At 41.2% G+C, this 23,776-nt stretch overlaps 1 non-coding gene across 1 annotated transcript; it reads right to left on the bottom strand.

Annotated features, from left to right (window-relative positions):
• Positions 1–11,085: 11,085 nt before the first annotated feature.
• TRNAF-AAA (transfer RNA phenylalanine (anticodon AAA)) lies at positions 11,086–11,161 on the bottom strand. Its single transcript has one exon. It is a non-coding gene; the product is annotated as a tRNA-Phe (tRNA).
• Positions 11,162–23,776: the final 12,615 nt, after the last annotated feature.

A 23,776-nucleotide genomic window follows, 5' to 3' on the forward strand; every position in this document is an offset into this window, starting at 1 on the left:
TCCCACAAAACAAATAAAAATGACAAGAAGACGTCTTAAAAAGCTTTCAAATCTGCATGTACTAAAAAATCTGAAAATGTGGCTGGTTAGCAAGGAGAGAAAACAAGCCCGGTCTAAAGTGGTTAAAAGAAATAGATAGCATGCTTGACATATTGCATATATTTTCCAACCAAGGGGATCTATTTACCAGTCCGTTATTGTCAGCATTGGCAGGATTTCTCAGCTCATCTCAACAATTTAGTTCTCTCTCTATTAATTTAAAGCCTTGAAGTACGGATAAAGATCTCACCAGTAACAACTTTATGAGTTTTCTCTGGGCAAATAACTGTCCTTGGGCTTTGTTTTGGATGCTATGTATTTATTTTGCTTTTGTGCTTGGTATCTATGTTTTAACTAGTGTGCATTAAAACTATCACGGTCTTTCCATCACAATAACAACTGACATCTAGCCAGGAACATTTACTTTGGATACATTCTTGGCTTGTTCCTTGATTTGTTGTTGCCTCCTCTTATAGACAATAGCCAAGGGAATGTAAGGGTTGCATCTTCCGCAGAGTCTATAATCTGAATGTAGTAGTGCCTTACTTGAAATTAATGCTGAAGGTAGTTTTTACAGTAACAGCACCACTCTTCTTCACCTGCTATGTCTGGTATTGCAGCTCAAAGGAAAACTGTCAGTAAACTCCCCCCGCACTAACCAGAGGTACTGGCTGGTAGTGCGGAGGACACTGATCAATATGCTGCCTATCATGCTCAGCTCCGCCCCACCGTTTGCCCATTAGCTTCATTCTTCTGGATATGCAAATGAGCTGCTAACTGGCACGGAATCCTAGAAAAAGTGAAGATGACAACTATTACAGTGTATATACCTTAAATGGATACTCTGTCCCTAGACATTTTATCCCCTATCTAAAGGATAGGGGATAAGATGTCTGATCAGGGTGGTCCCTCCGGTGGGACCCCAGTGATCTCTGTGCAGCACTTAGCGTTTACTTAGAACGCTGGGTGTGGGCGGTTGGGGTCGTGATGTCACAGCCATGCCCCTCGTGACATCACACCACACCACCTCAATGAAAGTCTATGGGAGGGGGCATGGTGGCTGCAACGCCCCCTCCCATAGACTTGCATTGAGGGTGTGTGGTGTGACATCACAAGGAGCGTGGTCGTCACAACACCCCCCCCCCCCCCCCCCCCCCGCCTGCTCCAAAATGTTCCAAAATGTTCCGAACACTGGGGCAGCGGAGTACCCATTTAAATGCATGAGTACCTTGGATGAAATTAGTCTTGTTCTCTGGTAAAATCACTACTCTTGTTCTTAAGCAATGCCTGAAATTTCAGCTCAACCTCTTAAAATGTTGTACACTGCATCCAATATACCACTAATAAATTGTACTGTGATTTATTTATGTATTGACCTTTTTATAGAGTACATTTAATCCTCAGCAACACTCTACAGTTGGCAATTGAAACTATTCTACGTGATTGAGTTGCAAACTAACGTAGTACAAATTAAAATATAGACGTTCTGACAAAATTACATTATTAATGAAAACCTGATGAAACTTATAAAACAGAGACAGTCATCCAACCACAATAAGTGATACCATTTAGTCTGGGTTAGTATTCAGCTATTTGCTTTTCTCTGTATTTAATTATGGATACATTTGAAATGGTCCGATGGGGCGAGACGCCAAACATGGAACAAATGCCTGTGTTTGTGCTCATGGCTTTGGTGGTACCAACAATGTATCACTATAAATTTCATAGGGCATGTACTAGACTTATAAAATCTTATTAATCTTATTAATTGCAATGTTTTTATACACTACTGTAATGAAAAATCAATGAATATTCTATTGGACCTGGCTGTTTGTCAAAGAAGCACATAATAAAATAATAGCAGACAGATGCACAACATATATGTGTCAGTTGTAAACCATATCTATTTTGCAAAGCTACTCAGAAACTGGCAGTGCACTGGGATTTTCTAGAATCTATCATTTAGTCATTTTTGATGTTAGATAAAATATTTGGAAATGAGTGTTAATCATGAGTTCATTTTTATTATAGAAATGTATTCAAAATACAACAGCTTTTATTTCTTTTAAATGCAATCCATTAAAAATAACAGTATCTGTCATTTGTGTGTTCTCTAAGGCTGCATTCACACCTCGTTTTTGTACATACGGGTGCCGGATTCGGCAGGGGGAGGGGAAAACCGGGCGCTCCCGTACCCCAGCCGGATCAGCCCGTAACTCTAGTTACTTTAATGAGCAGACCGGAGTCAAACGGTGACTCCGGTTGGCTCAGTTTTTACCAGTATTCAGTTTTGGACTGGACCTAAAACCGTAGTATACAAAACTGAGCCAAATGGAGTCACCGTTTGACTCTGGTCGGCTCATTAAAGTAAATGGAGTAACAGGCTGATCTGGCTGGGGTACGGGAGCGCCAGGTTTTCCCCTCCCCCAGCCGGATCCGGCACCCGCATGTAAAAAACAAGATGTGAATGCAGCCTAAGGCTGGATGCACACCACGTTTTTGCAATACATTTTCCGGATACGGTTTCAAGTTAAAAATCGTATTGAACCGTATAGAAAACCGCTTAAATTGACTTAACATTGTAAGCCGAGTGTCAAACGCAACATACGGTTTAGTCTGTTTTGCGTCTTAGGGTGCATTCACACCACGTTTTTGCAATACAGTTCCCGTATCAGGTTTTTCATAAAAACGGATTCCTCAAAACCTGACTAAACTGTATCAAAACGTGTGTACAAATTTTAAACCGTATACAGTTAAAAACCGTGTACGGTTTGAAAACTGACATACGGTTGCATCCGTTTATTAAGAAAAAAAAGGTATACATTTTTAACTTTTCAATCCATTTTGAATAAAGTTTTACTTGTTTGATTGAAATTCCAAGAAAAAAAACTGTGCAAAGTCAAAAACCGTATGGAGAAAACCGGATGGAACTGTATGCACATACAGTTCTGTACGGTTCCCATTGACTCCCATGTTTAAAAAAACGTATACGGTTTAATACAGTTTTTCAACCGGACCTAAAACCGTGGTAGACTACGGTTTTGGGTACAGGAATAAAACCTGACAAAACCGTACAGGATTCAAAACGGACACAACCTGATGCATCTTTTGACATACAGTTTTCAATGGAGAGTCAATGCATACGTTTTCCAATACAGTTCCAAAAGGTTTTCACATAGAAAACGTATACGGGAACTGTATTGCAAAAACGTGGTGTGAATGTGTAGTCCAATTTTTCACCCGTACTCCACCGCATTTTTTTTGTCCAGTTGACAAACCGTACTAGAACCGTATGTCCCTACGGTTCAATCCGTATTTCACAATTCGTTTTTTGGACTTTACACATGCGCAGTGCAGCCCGAAAATACCACCCTCCTTCTAGATTTTTCTTTCTGAGTGCGGCCTGAAGACCCTTCCCTCCATCTTCTTGCAGCAGCACCTAATTCTCTTCATGATCTTGACCAGGAGCCATCTTACTGCACCCAGGACACCAGTAAGTACCTCATGCAGGCATTTTGTGCAATATTTGTTTCTGTATATCCCCAAAGCATTTTTTTTTATTTTAAACAAAAAGAAAAAAAGTATTGCATTAATTATTAAAAGTATGTTCATTTAAAAATATCTCAAATTCTTATCTTCTGTCATCTGTCATCAGTTAGCGTATGCTGGGACCTGTAGTGATCAGTGATCACCCTAAATGCTCTTTTATGGAATGTATTCTATGCTTGGATTTTGGGCAGTATGCTGGATTAGGGGCATGCTTGTACCTGTAGTTCCCAGACAAAATGCACTTTTGAAGAGTGTTTTTGCTGCTTTAATTTTGGGTAGTTTGCAACAATATGGGCATGCTTGGACTTGTAGTGTAAAGACCTTAGCCCTAAATTTGGAGTCTATTTATTGTTTTTTAATGGAAATTATTTAATGTCAGTATATGCAGAGTAATATTCTGGGAATGCTGGTACTTTTAGTGTCCAGACTTTAATCAATTATGTGCTGTTTCTTGGAAATAACAAAATCTAATAGGATTTAGTTTAATAGGCTACATAATTGTATTTAGTTAGGCTAGACTTGGGCACAGCTAAAGAGAGGCCATCATGACAGGGTTTGGCAGGAAGTGAATGGGTTAAGAGGAGAATGAGGGAAAGGTGGATGACATGAGGACAGGGAGAGAGCAGAGGGAGGAGGAGTGGGGGATTGAGGGGCTCAAGGGAGGTGATTGGTGGAGGATGGAGTAAGTTCTGGGGGGGAAAGGGGGGGGTGAGGGGATACATATCGGGAAGTTGGGGGCTGGGAGAATCAGTGTCACTGAGGTGTAGTACTGGAGGCAGAAAGCTCACATACAACAATCAGCTTACCTTAGTCAGCTTACCTTTGTCAGTATGGAGACAGTTGAAGTCTTGCTGGTCCAGTTGCGTAAGGAAGCGGAGGCTAGCAGTTGGCTGGCCTGGGCGCATCTGATTACATCAACGGCACCCGCCATCCCTGTGTGCCGGAAGTGGGCTTGATGTCGCTGGAGCGCGACCAGAAGTGGCACATGATGTGGGGTGGAAACAGGATAGTGAGACATCGGTACGCAGTGGAGGTCCTTTGATAAGGGGTCCCGTCCCTTGCTGCTGCGGGTCTCAGTGCCGGCCAGCTTGAGGGACTTCTTTTTCTTAGCAGTAGTCATGGGAGCAGTGGTAGATGTGGCGGATTTTGAGTTGTATACCGATGCAGCAGGGAGGGGTTGGTTTTGGGGCTTATTGTCAGGGTAGCTGGTGTGCGGGGCCTTGGGCAGAGTTGTGGAGTGTTGAGGGGGTGCTAAACAATCTGGTGCTTCTGAAATTGTTTCCCATTGTGGTAGCAATGTCCGTCTGGGGAGACACAAAAAATAAATTTCCATTGTGATAACATGGGGGTGGTGATGGCGATTCAGAATTTGTCAGCTTCTTCGCCTCCTGTGGTGCATTTGTTGCAGCATTTGGTTTTGTTATGTTTGTCCTTTAATGTGTGGGTGGTTGTGGTACATATTCCAGGGGTGAAGAATGAGATTGCTGATGCCCTCTCTCGTTCGCAGTGGTCGCGGTTCTGGTCGCGGGTGCCTCAGGCAGATGCGATGGGAGTTCAAATGCCTGGAGTTTCGGAGGCACATGCTTTGATTGAGTGCTTCTTGGCCATGTAACAACAATGGGAGAGTTGGCCGAATTTGTTGGCGGGTGATGTTGGTAGGGATGTGCGGTTGTTCTTGTTATTGGGTCATTGCGGGGAGGAGGGTTGGTCAGTGTACAGAGTTAATAAGTTAATAGCGGGCATTGCTTTTGGGTGTAAGCTTAGAGGGTTGGGTGATGTCACCAAGTTTTAGTTCACAGGCTTTAAGGGGTTATAGGAAGGGTTGGCGGACTCATGATAGACGTAGGCCTGTATCTTTTGCCATGTTGCAATTGTTGAGTTCACAATTGGGGGGGGGGGTTTGTTCTTCTGAGGGGGAGGTAGTACTTTTTAGATTGGCTTTTTCATTAGCCTTTTTTGGGGCATTGCGTTTGGGGGAGTTGGTTAGTCCCTCCTCGCACAGGGTGGGGAGTTTACAGGATGATGATATCCAGTTGTTTTCTGATAGGGTAGAATTTTGTTTGCGGAGCTCTAAGACAGACCAGTTTGGAAAAGGAAGGCAGGTGGTTCTGCTTGAGGTATCGGGGAGTGAGGTGTGCCCGGCTTGCTGTCTCCGGGTTTACCGGTTACGTTATCTGCCAGGCGGATGGCCCGCTGGTGAGACATCTGGATGAGTCTTTTTGTTAAAATTTTAGTTTGTGGTGGTGTTTAGGAGATGTTTAGAGGCCGGGGGTGTGGATAGTGGGCGTTTTAGTGGACATTCTTTTTGGATTGGTGCCACAACGGCTTGTTGGGGTTTGGGCGAAGACATTATTCGACATATTAAGCAATGGGAGTCTATTCGCTTCAGGTCATATATGAGGTTGAACAATTAGAGTGTAGAGTGTTGCATTTATTCTGTCAAGTCCAGAGTTTATTCCTGATAGCCCGCCAGTGTCTGTAAGTTTTTTGAATTTTTTTTATTTATTTAATATTTTTAATAACTTTTTTTAAATAATTTTTTTTTTTTTAATTCTCTACAGCCTACCATGCGAGCAAGCAGAACAGAGGAGCAGGAGCAGCAAGTACAATGTGAAAGTACCCAGGTAATATGTTATTCAATACTATGGAAATAAAATATTTCCTGCATGCAGTCAAGTATCTGAAGATACAATTGGGAAAGGAACTTTCTCAGATCATCTGAAAATGCCCCCCTAGGCTTATACTCGAGTGAAAAAAAAATACTGTTGGGGGGGTGAGGGGGTGTTGGCCGGGCCATCCATCTTCGCCGCAGGGACCATCCGACTAGTGACGCTAGTCCCTGCGCACAGACGTCCCTGCGCGGTGGCATCAATGCAGCGTCACTTGTCTGGGGCCGGCCCGGATCGGAGAAGAGGGCCTCCCGGAGAAGATGAATGTCCCAGATTGGCTCACACTCCCCACCGGAATGCGGACGGTCCCTGCAGCACTAAGCAACAGGACCGAGAGAACTGGGGAGGTGAGTAGACAACTAGGGGGCCCATATGATGACGGAGGGGTCAGTCTGGATGATAGCAGGGGGGATATAGACTAGGGGTGATAATGACAGGGGGGGTTTGACAGAGGGTGATGATGACGGGGGTCTGGATGATGACAGGGGGGATGATGTATTTTCCCCCCTAGGCTTATACGCGAGTCAATAAGCTTTCCCAGGTTTTGGGGGTGAAAGTAGGGGTCTCGGCTTATATTCGGGTCGGCTAATACTCGAGTATATATGGTAAGTTGTGCATCTCTTTTTTTTCTTTTTTTTTTTTTTACTTTTGTTTCAACCAATATTTACTTATTTACTATAGTAAAACCATTTTTTATATCGAAAAATATTTTAAAAGGAACATTTGCAATATGCCTTTAGAAAATATTACTATTTTTATTATTATGCAGGCAAAAAAAAAACAACCATCTGCATGTTATCAACCCCAGCGCTTTTTTTGACTTTGGAATTTTTTTGCGCGTACGTCATTGACCGTGCAGTTTAATTAATGATATATTTTTATAGTTCGGACATTTACGCACACGGCGATACCACATATGTTTATTTATTTATTTTTTTACACTGTTTTAGTTTTTTTATGGGAAAAGGGGGGTGATTCAAACTTTTATTAGGGAAGGGGTTAAATGACCTTTATTAACACTTTTTTTTTACTTTTTTTTTGCAGTGTTATAGGTTCCATAGGGACCTATAACACTGCACACACTGATCTTTTACACAGATCACAGGCGTGTATTAACACGCCTGTGATCAGTGTTATCGGTGCTTGACTGCTCCTGCCTGGATCTCAGGCACGGAGCAGTCATTCGCCGATCGGACACCGAGGAGGCAGGTAAGGGCCCTCCCGGTGTCCTGCAAGCTGTTCGGGACGCCACGATTTCACCGCGGCGGTCCCGAACAGCCCGACTGAGCAGCCGAGTCACTTTCACTTTCACTTTAGAAGCGGCGGTCAGCTTTGACCGCCGCTTCTAAAGGGTTAATACCGCACATCGCCGCAATCGGTGATGTGTGGTATTAGCCGCGGGTCCCGGCCGTTGATGAGCGCCGGGACCGACGCGATATGATGCGGGATCACGGCGCGATCCCGCTTCATATCGTGGGAGCAGGTGTAGGACGTAAATATACGTCCTGCGTCGTTAAGGGGTTAAAGCCTGCATGGTACGCGTGGCCCATGATTGTCTGAATCCCCCCAGCTACTTATCCTGTAGCTCAACCTGCCCCTCAACCTACCTATCCTGTTGCTCAACCTCCACCTTCCCCATCTATCCAACAACAAAGACCCCGAACCTTCCCTTCTCCTTACCTTTATCCTACTGCCAGAAATAATGACACATTTGAGGCAGAAGATGGACAAGTTTATAGACGTGTCTAGTATTTTTTATATTTATTTACCGTATTTATCGGCGTATAACATGCACTTTTTAGGCTAAATTTTTTAGCCTAAAGTCTACCTACGTGTTATACGCCGATAAGCCGCTGCCGGCTTCTCTGCCCCTGCCTGTCCTGGGGTCTAGAGCCCTGCTGCCGGCCCTTCTCTCTCCCTGGCTATCGGTGCCGCTGCCCATTCTCTCCCCCTGGCTATCGGTGCCGCTGCCCCATTGCCAGCGCCGATAGCCAGGGGGAGAGCAGCGGCGCCGGCAATGGGGCAGCGGCGCCGACAGACAGGGGGAGAGAAGGGGCAGCGCCACCCATTGCCGGTGTCACTGCCCCGTTGCCTCCCCCATCCCCGGTTGTATAATTAACTGTTGCCGGGGTCGGGTCCGCGCTGCTTCAGGCCTCCGGTGTGCGTCCCCTGCGTCGTTGCTATGCGCTGCGAGACGCAATGACGTCACTCGTCATTGCGCCGCGCCGTGCAGTGCATAGCAACGACGCAGGGGACCCTCATTTTACCAAGGATATTTGGGTAAAAAACTTTTTTTACCCAAATATCCTTGGTAAAATGAGGGTGCGTGTTATAGGCCGGTGCATGGTATACCCCGATAAATACGGTAAATCTTGTTTCTATATCAGTTTTGTAAAAACTTTTATATTTTTTGTAGAAAAAAAACAAACACATGTAGAGTTTTAAAACTAATTAATTTTATAAAGTCAACTTTTTTTGCTTTAAGAACTTGTGTTGTAAGTTTATCTTTGCACAAACACAAAATGTCAACACAGACAATGGTAACACAAAATGACAAGACATAAAATGGTCTTCTTTTGAAGCTTCTTCATCTGACCAAGATCTGGAATATAGAAAAAGAATACTGATCAGCATATACTTTAGTATAACAAGGTAGTGTTTAAAATGAAATGGTATCAAATTTATATATATATATAAAAAATTGAACGAACATTTTTGGCCATGAAAGTTTGTTAGCAGTCCTTTTTGCCCAACAAGTTAATAACTCAGGGAGATTTCTTAAAACATGACCAGAGGAAATGTTGCTCATAGCAAACAATCAGATTGCTTCTTTCATTTTCAGTAAGGCCTGTGATAAATTGAAGAAGAAATCTGATTGGTTGCTATGGGCAAGTTTATTTCTGGACAGGTTTTGATAAATCTCACCTTGCGAGTCTAGGACAAAATATGTGAAACTTCAGCTGAACATTTATATAGCAATAGTATGATTGTCCATGGCAACCAATCTTTGTTTATTTCATTAGTAAAATATAATATGACTAAATTAACTGGATGAATGGTTTCCATTGGCAAATTCAACTGTCTTCCTTTACATACTATGCAAAAATAGAAAACTACAAAAAAAAAATAATAATAATAACATTATGGCCAACATTTATCATTGTCTTTAGACTGTTTTTTGTATCTACAAAAAGCGCAAAAAAGGCGCATGCAAGGTTTATTTGCGCCTTTTGGTTTACACATTTTTGCTGATTTTGAGTTGTAATCCACTGATTTTGATAATACACATGATATGGAAGGGTTTTATGAACTGTGCCCTTTTGTGAAAAGGTGCAAAAAAGGCGCAAAGCCTCTGAAAAGTCTCTAAAACTATACCAGCCCAGACTTAGCTTAGCTTTCTGGTGTATGTGAAGAGAGAAATTTCAGAAAATGTGACCTGCACAAAATTTATCAAATGATCTGAGACTATTTAATACATATGGTGCTCCTACACATTACAATCACACAAAAAATAAAAAAGGTGTAGAAAAATGCTTCACTTACACCTACAATGATAAATCCCGGCCTATATCTCTACAATGCAATTTTTATAATTTCACATACATACCAAGAAAGGTTGTCTTGCCATGGCAAAGCTCCTTGCGAGGAATTAAAGTACATTATGAACTTGTTTTGGACCTCCAAAGGAGACCCTGGTGCTCTGACAGTGACAGGTTACATGCCCACCAGCTCACATGGTTCAATTTCTTCTGAAACAGCGCTGTACAAGGGTTCCTTACTGAGGACGTAGTTATACTGGACAACACATGCCTTTATCACCTTGTCCACATTTGTAGGCTTTAAATTTATTGTGGTGTTTAGGACCCTCCATTTGGTTGCAAAGAGTCAAAAGGAGCATTCCACATATCTCCTTGCCATTGTCAGATTAAAATTGAAGACATGCCGTTCGTTGGTCAAACTTCGCCGTGCAAACAGCTTTAATAAATTTTGATGCATTTGGAATGCTTGATCAGCTACCAACACATGAGGCAGTGGAGGTTCTTCACATCTAGGTAGGGTTTTGGGCCCAGGAATGTTCAGGCGGTTGTTATACAACGCTTTACCCATATTGGACTCTTTAAAGACCCTAGAGTCCTTACTCTGGCCATATGCCCCTATATCCACGGCCAGAAATTTATAAGTGGCATCTGACATAGCCATGAGAATGATAGAAAAAAAACCCACTGTGTGCTGGTTTGTTGATATGGATGTGTTTACCATCCAGAGCTCCAATACAATTGGGAAAGTTGGCATTGCATAGGAAACCTTCGGCAGACTGGAGTCAGATATCTCCTTGGCTTGGGCTTGTACAACGGCTGCATAACCTTCCATGGTGCCTCACATGTTTCAAGAACAATTTTGGCAATGGTGGATATGCCCATGCCGAACTGGAAATGCAAGGAGGCATATGACTCTCCACTGGCGAGGAATCTATGGAATAAAAAAACATTTAGTTTTAGAAAATGAAACTTTTACATAAACATTTCTTAAAATATACATGGTGTTAAAATATAGTGATTTTTATTATGTGCTATATTAACATACATGCAAAACAAACTTTGCCATTTTTAAACATGACAATTATTATTTGGCTAGGGATTTAACACATTATGCCTAAAAGGAAAATCATCGGTTGCTATGGGTAATTCAACAACTGTTTTCATATCACTTTTGTAAAAAACTAAAAACTAAAGGAAGAACACAATCTAATTAGTTGCTATGGTGAATTACATTACAACCACCATTTATATGCTCTGTTCGATTATATATCAGTTTAGGCTGATAGTATTATCTCTGGGTGGATTTAAACCACCAACCTTTCAGGTTTTTGGCCTGAATGTGCTAACCAATTGCACCACAGAGACTGGAACTATCATGGAACAATTGATATATTATTTGAACATGATGGGGTACAGTAATGAAAAAGAGACAAACAGGGGTCCAATTGAAAATTAAGGATTGCATGCGGGTAGAAATTTTACAGAATACCCATAAAGGGAGATTAATGCCTAAATTAAGCGTAAAACTATATGCATATCTACTACATTGAGTACAACACTACTGTTTGGGTATATATTGTTCAAAAGCATGCTTTTAGAAATTAATTTTCATAACCTGCATGCCCATACAGCAATACAATTAATGCTTTAAACAAACAGCTGGAGGAACACAGTATCAGGAACAAAATCAAAATTTATAGATTATAAGCATTTGCAATAAAACTAATAAAAATGTACCTGAAGGTAACAACCAGGTGTTGTTCCGGAGACACTGCTGGTCGAAACCTCGTATCTTGAAAAGTGATATCTTCCCAAACTAGATCCAGGAGCAGATCAAAGGTCCAAGGAGACATCCGTAGGTAGTCCTGGAATTTCTCTGAATACCCACGTATCTGAGCATACAAAATGTGAAATGCTCCATTCCGTGGCCTAAGGTCATTAACTAGGTGAACCCAGTAACGATGGGCCAAACAACATATTTTACGCTCTTTATCATGCAACTGCAGCAGCTGCAAATGTAAAATTTATGTAATAAGCATCTTCTCTCACTCCAACCTAGAAAGGCAAGCCACATGGCAAGCTACACCCCTTTACCTGGGGATTTCCAGAAAACGAAGCAAACTTTATTGGAAAATAGAGAGACAATTTACAACCGCATACAGATTTTTTCTTTAAAAACGGATGCAACCGGATTAAACCGTACTTGATTTTTTTTTTGGAGCACACGTTTTTTATACGATTTAATTTGTTTTTTGCCAATCGGTTCTGTGAAAAAAACTGTGACAGGAACTGTATTGCAAAAAAGTGGTGTGCATGCAACCTAAGTTTTAAAGTATTTAGAAGGTACAACGATTAAGATTAGGTGACATAAAACCTTTCAGAGCTTTTTAGATGGCAAGAAAGTTCATGTATTTCTTCTGGCTTCTCAAATTCATAGATTGTAAACTTAAAAAAACAAACAAAAAAAAACCAACACCATTAAATTCAACTTAATTTCCAGTGGTTTTTATACAGAGGGAGGCAACACCGTGAGGCAGAAGCCAATTTCCTAAATTTTGGGGATAACAATTCAGTTCTTTACAACCTATAAAGTGTTTTGAAACTTACTGTGCGTAATAATTTGGAACAGTGCATTGTAAGTTTTTTATGTTTAAAAAAAAGTACTGTTATCATTAGGAGGTTTGTTCAATAAAATTTTATTGTACTATTAATAACTGATAACATGAGAATTATGCTGACTGTTATTTACATCAATTATTTAGGTAAATGAGAGGTAATTTGCATAATAATTTGGAACAGGGTGTAGATGTATTGGATAGTTTCTTGTCAACTTATTCTTAAAAATATCACTCGGTTAGGCTGGGTACACATATGTCCGGCATCCGGCATAGGTGAACTCAGCCTAGATCTGGACGCAACTGATGCCACAACTGATGACAAGTTGTCATTAATTGTATGGCATCCGGCGTCCATTGATTCGGCATGCCAGACAGGAGAACGCAGCAAGCTGGGTTCCCCTGTCTGGTGCTCTCCAGTGTGTCCAACCATCTGGCGTCAAAAATGAGACGCTGGATGATTGTGAACTATGCACTTTTTTGTGTGACTTTTGGGAGTAGGCAAAAAGATGCAAACAGCCTTATCTAAGCAATTTTCAGTTTTCACTTTGCAGGGATCACGTATTTATGATGTGCAAATTTCGCATAGGAGTTCAAAGCTCTTGTACGTGAGCAAATAAAAAAAAGTCTCACTTAAGTCTAACCTGCGACTTTTGTGTTTTGCTTATGTGCTTCAAATGTATCAACCCCTTGTGATATCATGATAAATATGTAGCACCAGAGGCATACCTAGTGCCCCTTGTGCCCCTGGCAAGGTGCAATATCTGCACCCCCCCAAAAAAAGTCCAAAATTGATTAGTTTTTGTGACATCACATTCCAAAAAAATACAATAAAAAGCTATTAAAAAGTTACGTATACGCAAAAGTGGTACCGATAAAAATGACAGATCACAGAGCAGAAAATGAGCCCTTATACGTCCCTGTATCTGGAAAAAATTTTAAGTAATAGGTGGTCAAAATAGAGGGATTTAAAATGCACTAATTTTGTTTTAAAAAATTCGATTTTTTTAAAGCCGCACAATAATAGAAAACTATGTAATCATGGGGATCATTTTACTCACATTGACCCACAAAATAAAGAAAACATGTCATTTTTACTGTAAAGTGTACAGCGTGAAAACAAAACCTTCCAAAATTTGCAAAATTGCTGTTTTCTTCTCAGTTTGCCCACACAAATAATATATTTTTTGAGTTATGACTTTTAGAAAGAGAGGAAGAAAAAATGAAAATGAAAAATAAAATGGGCTGTGTCCTTAAGGGGTTAAAAGGGATTTGCAACTTTATTTTTGCTTGCGTGCGACATTCACACTTGATAAATTCCCGAACACTGCAAAGTGAAAACTGAAAATTGCTTATGTAGCACTGATTAGTAGTTTATGCTTACCCACAAAAGTCACACAAAAAATTGCTTAGGTGCCCGTGTGACTTTTGTAAGCAAAAAAACCTTCTAAATCCCTTGATAAATCTCCCTCATAGAGAGCGCAGAATACCTAATCCATACAGGGAGGGCACTGTCAGTATCTAATCAATACATGGGGGGGGGGGGGGGAATATCATAATGTGACTGCCCCCCATGTAGGTTAGATACAGTACTGACAGTACCTCCCTGTATGGATTAGATACTGACGGCTGCAGCATGTGGGGGTATCATCAGTATCTAATCCATACAAGGGGCACTGTCAGTATCTAATCCACACATGGGAGGGTGGGGCCAAATATCATAATGTGACCGCATCCCCTTATAGATTAGATATTGACAGTACCCCCCCTGTATGGATTAGATACTGATGATACCCCCACATGCTGCAATCATCACAGTATCTAATCCATACAGGGAGGCACTGTCAGTATCTAATCCATATAGGGGGGGGGGGTTACATTATGATATTGTGCACCCACAAGTATGGATTAGATACTGACAGTGCCCCCTGTATGAATTAGATACTCTTGATACCCCCTTATGCTTGCTGACATTACTATAACACAACTTAATGTTTATTTATTTTTATTTTTTTTACTTTTTACTGTTTCAGCAGCAGCTCCCTGGTCTTCTCTGGTCACGGGTTCTGTACATAATGGAGGTCTGGTGCAGTGGTGAGCGGGAGTAGGACTCCTCCTCAATTAGTGTCAGAGGGAGAGAGTCACGCCAGCTGACGCCACACATAAGTGGAGTGATGTCAGCGCGGCTCCCCTGCATGCTGGGAACTGGGGACTGGGACAGCCGCAGGCAGCAATCAGATTAATGTTATAACCACTGCTGATTGCTGCCGATCCCGCTGCCGATCCCGCTGGGGGTGTGCCACCGTTCGCCAAACGGTAGGTACGCCACTGCAAAACTAAAGCAAAATTAAAATGACTTCAGAACTCGCTTACCAAAGCCAACAATGAAAAATGTCCCCCCAAGTTTTCCGTTGGGGAAATCACCAAACTGGAATGTGGAGTCTTATAGGCCATACAATGTTTTACGGCCACCATCAGAGCTGTATGCGGCATCCTACTACAGAGAGCCGAAACAATTATTCTAAGTAACCAGAATGCTGCTTAAACAAGATTCCTAATGACACTAGCAGCAAGAAATGCTTTGAATCTGCTAATATCTGCAACATCTATTGCATGACTGCAAAACATCAATGTACTATATGCATCAACGAGGGGCATTCAAAGATGCTGAGCACACCAGCAGGACTCACCTTGGAACCCTGAACTTACCGAATGGACTGCCATCCAATCAGAGGATACACTACTGCCTTCCATCTGAAGTATCCGATCTGTTGAAGCAAGTTCAGGATTAACAGGTTCCCTTTCTCTGTATGCATTCATTACAAACTATCTTTTTGCTTGATACAGACTATGAGATGGTATATTGCTGATAACACTCGACTTTGGGGGTAATGCACATGCCGCGGTACCGGACTGTGTCAATTTAGTACCGTACAGTCCCCCATACATACAGCTATATCTCAAGCAAGTGCATACATATTCTTACAGAGCATACCTGTTCCATTTATTGTGGTGTGAATACGTATATAGATCAAATCACTTACCATACAAGTGCTGGACCTTTGATACACACCGATGCTTTCAGTGATTTATCCTGCACGTGCTAAAAGTGTAGCTCAGAGCCAGATACAAATGATATGATTGCCATGCATATATAAGTACTACACTATATGGCGGCTGTGGAATACTGTATATATATATATATATATATTAGCACACCACAGACAAATATTATATAACAATGCCTTTAAATGTATCCCTGTATGCTGTTCTAACATTTCTTATTTCATTTTTTCTGTGTGTACAATTCAATTATTAGGGTGTCATATAAGTAATAATAATAACAAGTAATGTATACAGTAAATATGTATACAGCCGGTTTAATAAATCTGCATGATTAAAAACCTATAAAATATTTAGATTCTTTGCATAAAATAAGTGTAATTTATCACTGACAGTATACTATCATGAGAAGTCTGTGTTTTGTTTATCTTACCCAAAATAATAGGTGGGACCAAGAAGAGCTGCCAGGGCTTGCCAGATAATGTTTGCCAGGTACCTGTAACCTGTAATTAATTGACATAGGAATAAAACATATCACAACAAGCAGCAATCAAAAATAATAACTATTACCAGCCTGCATTCTTTACTTAAAAGGCCTTTCTCTCCTAACCTATGCAACTGAAGCTGCTGAACTGGGAGCAGTGAACATGTGTGAGACATGTTTATTCTTATTAAGTGCTGCTAATACCGTTCACCCACAACCAAGGACATAACATTTTATTCAACTGATCAACTCATGAATTCCTTTTTCATGACACCTCACGCAACTGCTTGTTTGTATCTAGGAAAAATCCAAACACAACATTTATGAGCAGGCAACGTTAAATCCAGCGAACCAAAAATTTATGGACTATAATCCATAGAATTTAGTAAATCCATAGAGTTCAGTCTTAATAAATAGTCTCAAAAATTGAAGAACTTTGTGTTGTCGAAAAAAAATATACCAAATAATCAGATCACAAATATGATAACACTATGTGGGATTTTGGTGTTTTATATAGTATAGGAAATGTTGAACTAGAACTAACTTAAAGGACAACTGTAGTGCAAGACTTTTATATATTGCTGTGCCCGGGCTGCAAAAATAAACAAAATTAACTTTAACATACCTTCCTACATTCCCCCGTCGGTCCGGTACCGGTCTCATGGTCCAGCGGTGCGAACCTCATTCAACTTCCTGGGGACGGAGACGTCACAGAGCCGTCGGCGTATCCCCGACCACATCGATGTCCCGCCTCGGCCGGTGATAGGCTGAGCGCACTGTCATGTAAGGAGGTCTGGCCAGCTTCTTGACAGTGCTCTCAGCCTATCACCAGCCAGGGCAGGACATCGCTGTGGCCGGTGATACGCCGACGGCTCTGTGACGTCTCCGTCCCCAGGAAGTTGAATGAGGTTCGCACCGCTTGACCATGAGACCGGTACCGGACCGACGGGGGAACTTAGGAAGATATGTTAAAGTTTATTTTGTTTATTTTTGCAGCCTGGGCACAGCAATATATAAAAGTCTTGCACTACAGTTGTCATTTAAAGGGGTACTTCGCTGGAAAATATTTTTGTTGAAATCAACTGGTGCCAGAAAGTAAAACAGATTTGTAAATTACTTCTATTTAAACATCTTAATCCTTCCAGTACTTATCAGCTGCTGTGTGCTCCACAGGAAGTTCTTTTCCTTTCTGTCCGACCACAGTGCTCTCTGCTGATATCTCTGTCCATGTCAGGAACTGTCCAGAGCAGCATAGGTTTGCTATGGGGATTTGCTCCTACTCTGGAAAGTTCCTAAAATGGACAGAGCTGTCAGCAGAGAGCACTGTGGTCAGACAGAAAGGAAATCCAAAAAGAAATTAACTTTGTGTGGAGCAAATAGCAGCTGATAAGTACTGGAAGAATTAAGATTTTTGATAAGGATGTCAGCAGGCCTATTGGTCTGATCAGTTCAGGAGCAGCCGATGTATCTGCAGGGTTGAAAAAAAGCCTTTCAGAGAAGGGGCACAATCAGGTGGTGATGTACCTTTTAACGGTATCTTGCCGTGTCGAAATTCTTCTCTATCTTACCAGATGCAGAAAACCAGGCATAGAGCGAAAAGAAAGTTAGGCATAACCTGAACGAGTTTATGAATTACGGCTCTAAGTAAGCCCATGGAGCATCACAAGGCCTAGCTAGAATTATTACTAGTTCACCATTTTCTTCTTTCTGCTGGCTACTATAACCACAACCAGTCCACCACAGCATGCTTTCTGCTGGTTACTACAACTAACATCAGTCCACCACCCTTGCTGCTGCTGCTGCTGCTACTAGCCAGGCCTACACATACACAACCCATGATCTAAAAAAAAAAAAAAAAAAAAAGGCATAATTTAGGGGGATTTTTATACAAAAGCTATTTTTTCTTCACCAGTGTGGGACACCAATCCTGTCGCAACTTCCATAATGGAAACATTTTTGGGCAAACACTGCCCCCCCCCCAAAAAAAAAGTAAAAATAAATAAATGTTTTGTCTTTTTATACAATGTTATTTATTTCTCCCCAATTTGTGGTACCAATCCGGTTTTAACTTGTAAAAGGGAGGATTTTTTGGAATGCTTGGCAAAAGCTATTGCATCTTCTTCACTTGCCAGCCATAAAACCTGTTGCAAGGAAAAAATGTTGAAATTTTTTTCAACTTCTCAATTTTTACAAAAGTTATTTCTTCACTGCCTACAGGTACTTTACTATTCTCAAAAGGGAGAATTTTTGATAATTGTTTTCAACTTTTTTTATATATATTTTCAGAAGCTATTTGCTCCTAAGCCATTTTTATAGAGGGTGAGCAGGGCAAGGGCGTACAGATATGCCATTCGTCCTAAGGTGGTTAATTGGAGCTGCAGCATCACCCGTTCCGGCACTGCCTCACAGGTGCGCAGGCCTGGGCAGAAAAATAAAATAATGTTAGCGCCATATTTCCCACCAGAGTGTCCTGGCACCCTGGTTGGAAATCAATGCCTCAGTGTTATGTGTGCTGGACCCCCCTTGCAACAGTGCACCGGAGGCGATCGCCTCACTTGCCTCATCAGAGCAATAGCCCTGATTACGGAACATACAAGTGCAAAAAACACAAACTTCAAAAACACTAAAATCTGTCATAAAAGTGCTATCAAAAAAGAGGTAGTATTATATGTGACAATCTTATCAAGGGTGAATTTAAAAGAGGGACAGTTTAAGTTGTAGAAATTTCTGCAACAGTCCATTCCATAAACCTGAGTGAGGGGAACTCTGAGGACAATGTGCTCCAGTACGCTTAAAACAGTATTTGTGTACAACACCAGCCAGTGTGTACTTTTGGCTGGCCTTTCACAGTATCTAGGCCCTTAAAGGGGTTCTCCACCAGAAGGTGATTTTAGTATGTACCTGGTAGACAGTAATGGACATGCTTAGAAAGGATCTGCGCTTGTCTTGGGGCTAAACGGCTATGTCATGAGATTACCATAACACTGTGGCTAGCTTTTTGTGAACTTGTATTTCCTGTTTGACTTTTCTTTATTTTTCTACAAATCCCACAATTCCATCTTCCTCCCTCCCACACATCAGTCAACCCCACCCACTGAAACATAAATGAGCTGCATTCATCAAAAGACCTGTGGTTTTCAATCAGGGTGCCTCCAGCTGTTGCATTAGTTGCAGATTGATCCCTCCACCCATTGAAGCAGACAGGCTCCCTGTCATCAGCTGACTAATGAGTCAGGTCTCGGCCGCATTGCAAGCTGGGAAAAATCCGAGACAACAGTCATTTTGCATGCTGTTAAAAAAAATAGTGGGGTGAAAATCACAGAAGAATTGTGAGAAAACCGTCACACACAGGTACAGACACTATATTATGAACTACACTAACTTTACAGCCCCTGTAGCATAGTCAAATAAAAAAAATCCCAGAATACCACTTAGATATACACCACTTAGATGTACATATGTGGTATGCACTTATGAGGGGAGGACAAGGCGCTCCAGTACGCTTAAAAAAGTATTTGTGTAAAACACCAGCTGGTGTGTACTTTGGCTGGCCTTTCACAATATCTAGGCCCTTAAGACTTTAACAGGAACAAAATAGTACACCACTTAGATGTACGTATTTGGTATGCACTTATGAGGGGAGGACAATGCGCTCCAGTACGCTTAAAACAGTATTTGTGTACAACACCAGCCAGTGTATACTTTTGCACTTTTGCCTGGCCTGTCATAGTATCTAGGCCCTTAAGACTTTAACAGGAACAAAATAGTACACCACTTAGATGTAAGTATTTGGTATGCACTTATGAGGGGAGGACAATGCGCTCCAGCACGCTTAAAACAGTATTTGTGTACAACACCAGCAGGTGTATTCTTTTGCCTACCCTTTCATAGTATCTAGGCCCTTAAGACTTTAACAGGAACAAAATAGTACACCACTTAGATGTAAGTATTTGGTATGCACTTATGAGGGGAGGACAATGCGCTCCAGCACGCTTAAAACAGTATTTGTGTACAACACCAGCAGGTGTATTCTTTTGCCTACCCTTTCGTAGTATCTAGGCCCTTAAGACTTTAACAGGAACAAAATGGTACACCCCTTAGTTGTACGTATGTGGTATGCACTTATGAGGGTAGGACAATGCACTCCAGTACGCTTAAAACAGTATTTGTGTACAACACCAGCAGTACACACCAGTGCTGCACCACACAGTCGCTGTGTACTACACCCAAAATCTCTCAATCTCACTCCCTTCTCTATCTGAGCTTCTAGGCAGAATTTGGACTTGAGGTGAATCGCTGCTGTTCTGTGCAACACACTGCTCTCTGTCCCTCTCTGTAATAGAACACTGTAGTGACTGGGAGGTGAATCGATGCTTTAAAAATGCTTTTCTGTGCAAAACACATTGCTCTCTATTCCTTCCTCTGTGCAACAGAACACTGATGTGACTGGGAGGTGAATCGCTGCTGTAAAAATGCTTTTCTGTGCAACACACTGCTCTCTGTCCCACTCTGTAATAGAACACTGTAGTGACTGGGAGGTGAATCGCTGCTTTAAAAATGATTTTCTGTGCAAAACACATTGCTCTCTATCCCTCTCTCTGTGCAACAGAACGCTGATTTGACTGGGAGGTGAATCGCTGCTGTAAAAATGCTTTTCTGTGCAGCACACACTGCTCTCTGTCCCTCTCTGTAATAGAATGATGTAGTGACTAGGAGGTGAATCGCTACTGGAAAAATGCTTTTCTGTGCAACACAAACTGCTGTCTGTTACTCTCTATGTAATAGAACACTGATGTGACTGGGAGGTGAATAGCTGCTTGGAAAAAGGCTTTTCTGTGCAACACACACCACTGTCTGTCCCTCTCTATCTCTCTGCAATAAAAAGCTGAAGTGACTGGCCACAATATGGCTGCCGATTATATAGGGCTGTGACATCACAGGGGTTGCTGGCTGCTGATAAGCTGCATGCTGCGTGTGATTCAGGATCATCCCGCCGACCCTTGTTCCTGCCTTCCCAGGATTCCTTGCCCCATGTCCTCACATGTGGATCCGCCATTTTAGATGCCCTTGAGCCTGGACCCCACTTACTGGAGTTTAATGAAACGATTTGTGTGATCGAATCGTGGTGATATTCGCATTCGTTGCAAATCAATTTTTTCCTGATATTCGTAACAAATTCGGATTCGTCAGAAATAAGTCGAAAATAAGTCACCACCTACCTTTGAACAAAGGATTCTGGGGATTGTAGTAGATTGAGGGAGGCCACAAAAACAGGGCCGAGCCGAACTTTTGAAAAGTTTGCCATCTCCAGCTATAAGATAGTGACTTAGTAAAATAGGTCCTTATTGTGGTGTGCCAGTTTGCTTCATATTTATTTAATTGTAGTTGTCTTTGCAGGAATTATGCCTCATCCATGTGTCCTTCAAGCCTTTGTGTTATTTAACCCCTTAAGGACGCAGGACGTAAATGTACGTCCTGGTGCGGTGGTACTTAACGCACCAGGACGTACATTTACGTCCTGTGCATAACCGCGGGCATCGGAGTGATGCCCGTGTCATGCGCGGCTGATCCCGGCTGCTGATCGCAGCCAGGGACCCGCCGGCAATGGCCGACGCCCGCGATCTCGCGGGCGTCGGCCATTAACCCCTCAGGTGCCGGGATCAATACAGATCCCGGCATCTGCGGCAGTGCGCGATTTAAATGAACGATCGGATCGCCCGTAGCGCTGCTGCGGGGATCCGATCATTCAGAACGCCGCACGGAGGTCCCCTCACCTTCCTGCGTCCGTCCCTATGGGGACTATTCAAGTGTAAAAAAAAAGTAAAAAAATTTTAAAGTAAAAGTAAAAAAAAGGGAAGAATCCCCTCCCCCAATAAAAAAGTAAAACATTGTTTTTTTCCTATTTTACCCCCAAAAAGCGTAAAAAATAAATTTTATAGACATATTTGGTATCGCCGCGTGCATAAATGTCCAAACTATTAAAATAAAATGTTAATGATCCCATACGGTGAACGGCGTGAACGTATAAAAAAAAAAGTCCAAAATTGCTACTTTTTTAAATAAATTTTATTTAAAAAAATATATAAAAAATGTATTAAATGTTTTTTATTGCAAATGTGGTATCAAAAAAAAGTACAGATAATGTCGCAAAAAATGAGCCCCCATACCGCCGCTTATACGGAAAAATAAAAAAGTTATAGGTCATCAAAATAAAGGGATTATAAACGTACTAATTTGGTTAAAAAGTTTGTGATTTTTTTTAAGCACAACATTTATATAAAAGTATGTAATAATGGGTATCATTTTAATCGTATTGACCCTCATAATAAATAACACACATCATTTTTACCTTAAATTGTACGGCGTGAAAACGAAACCTTCCAAAATTAGCAAAATTGCGTTTTTCTTTTTAATTTCCCCACAAAAATAGTGTTTTTTGGTTGCGCCATACATTTTATGATATAATGAGTTATGTCATTACAAAGGACAACTGGTAGCGCAAAAAACAAGCCCTCATCCTAGTCTGTGGATGAAAATATAAAAGAGTTATGATTTTTAGAAGGCAAGGAGGAAAAAATGAAAACGTCCTTAAGGCCAAAATGGGCTTAGTCCTTAAGGGGTTAATCTTAAAATTTATTGTGGCTATATTGCTGTAGGTTAATTATTAGGGATACTATAAAAATTTACCCCAGGAGCCCAATACTAGATTTAAACACTTTTTTTGAAATATAACTTTAAATATATTGCAAGTTGAATTTTTAATGTCTTTTTTTTTTTATAAAAAAAAAAAGGTAAGTTACACATGCAGTTTGGCCACGATTTTTCTTAAGATAATCATGAAATATTACACTGCAGTGAATGTTGTTACTTCATTACTACCAAAAAAGGCAGGTGGTTATAACGTAGATAACAGGCTTTTTCTACTACCTGGCCAAAATAAGCTACATTATAATAGTGTATGGATGGTTTTAAAAAAATTACTCAAAAAAATCAAATTGAAATGAATCAGTGCATTTCTAAAGTGTACCTCCTAGGGACATGTAAAAATGTTTTATCAAACATAAGCCTCAGTGTTCAGACCGTGACCAATCTCTAGAATGAGCAGGCAGAGAAGTGCACAACTGCACTCTTCTTTCCCTGCTCTGTGTTTATGGGAACGTGACAGTCACATAAATTTGCATTTGAGACCTTCACATACCACAGACCCATAACACACAGCCAGGAAAAAAAAACAAAAAAATGAAGAGCTAGTAGGATTTTTTGTTGAAAATTCTGGTGCAGGACTCATGCAACATGAAAAAACCCTACAAAAGCTACTGGGAAAAGCCTCAGAAAAATATTGTTAATAAATGAGTAGGCTCCTATGCAATGCCAATGGTAATCATAGCTAAAATAAAGCAGAAGAATATACAAAAGGGTGAACTTAAGCAAACAAACCCCCAATAAGCTCATAGATGTACAATGAGATAGCCAAGTCAAAGCCTTAACCTTAAAGTGAAACTGTCAGGATGTTCACCCGCACTAAATCCAATATACTGGGTTATAGTGCGGGTGAACAGCATTACAATGAGGGATTACTTACGTGAATTAATGAAGTATTGCCAGAGTTATAGGTTCTTCAAGTAGTTTCAGTCGAAACGTCGCTATTGATGCTTGGTGAATAAAGCCACACATCTTCTCATGCTGACACCTGAGTGCTGCTACTTCTTTTGTTTGGATTATCTGTCTATCTATATATCTCATATTTATCTATCTATCTGTGGTGTCCCGGTACCGTAATACATACAGTACCTTGGTAGGGGTCCCCAAAGTCAGAGT

Source organism: Hyla sarda, chromosome 5, assembly GCF_029499605.1.
Source record: "Hyla sarda isolate aHylSar1 chromosome 5, aHylSar1.hap1, whole genome shotgun sequence".
Taxonomy (NCBI): Eukaryota; Metazoa; Chordata; class Amphibia; order Anura; family Hylidae; genus Hyla; species Hyla sarda.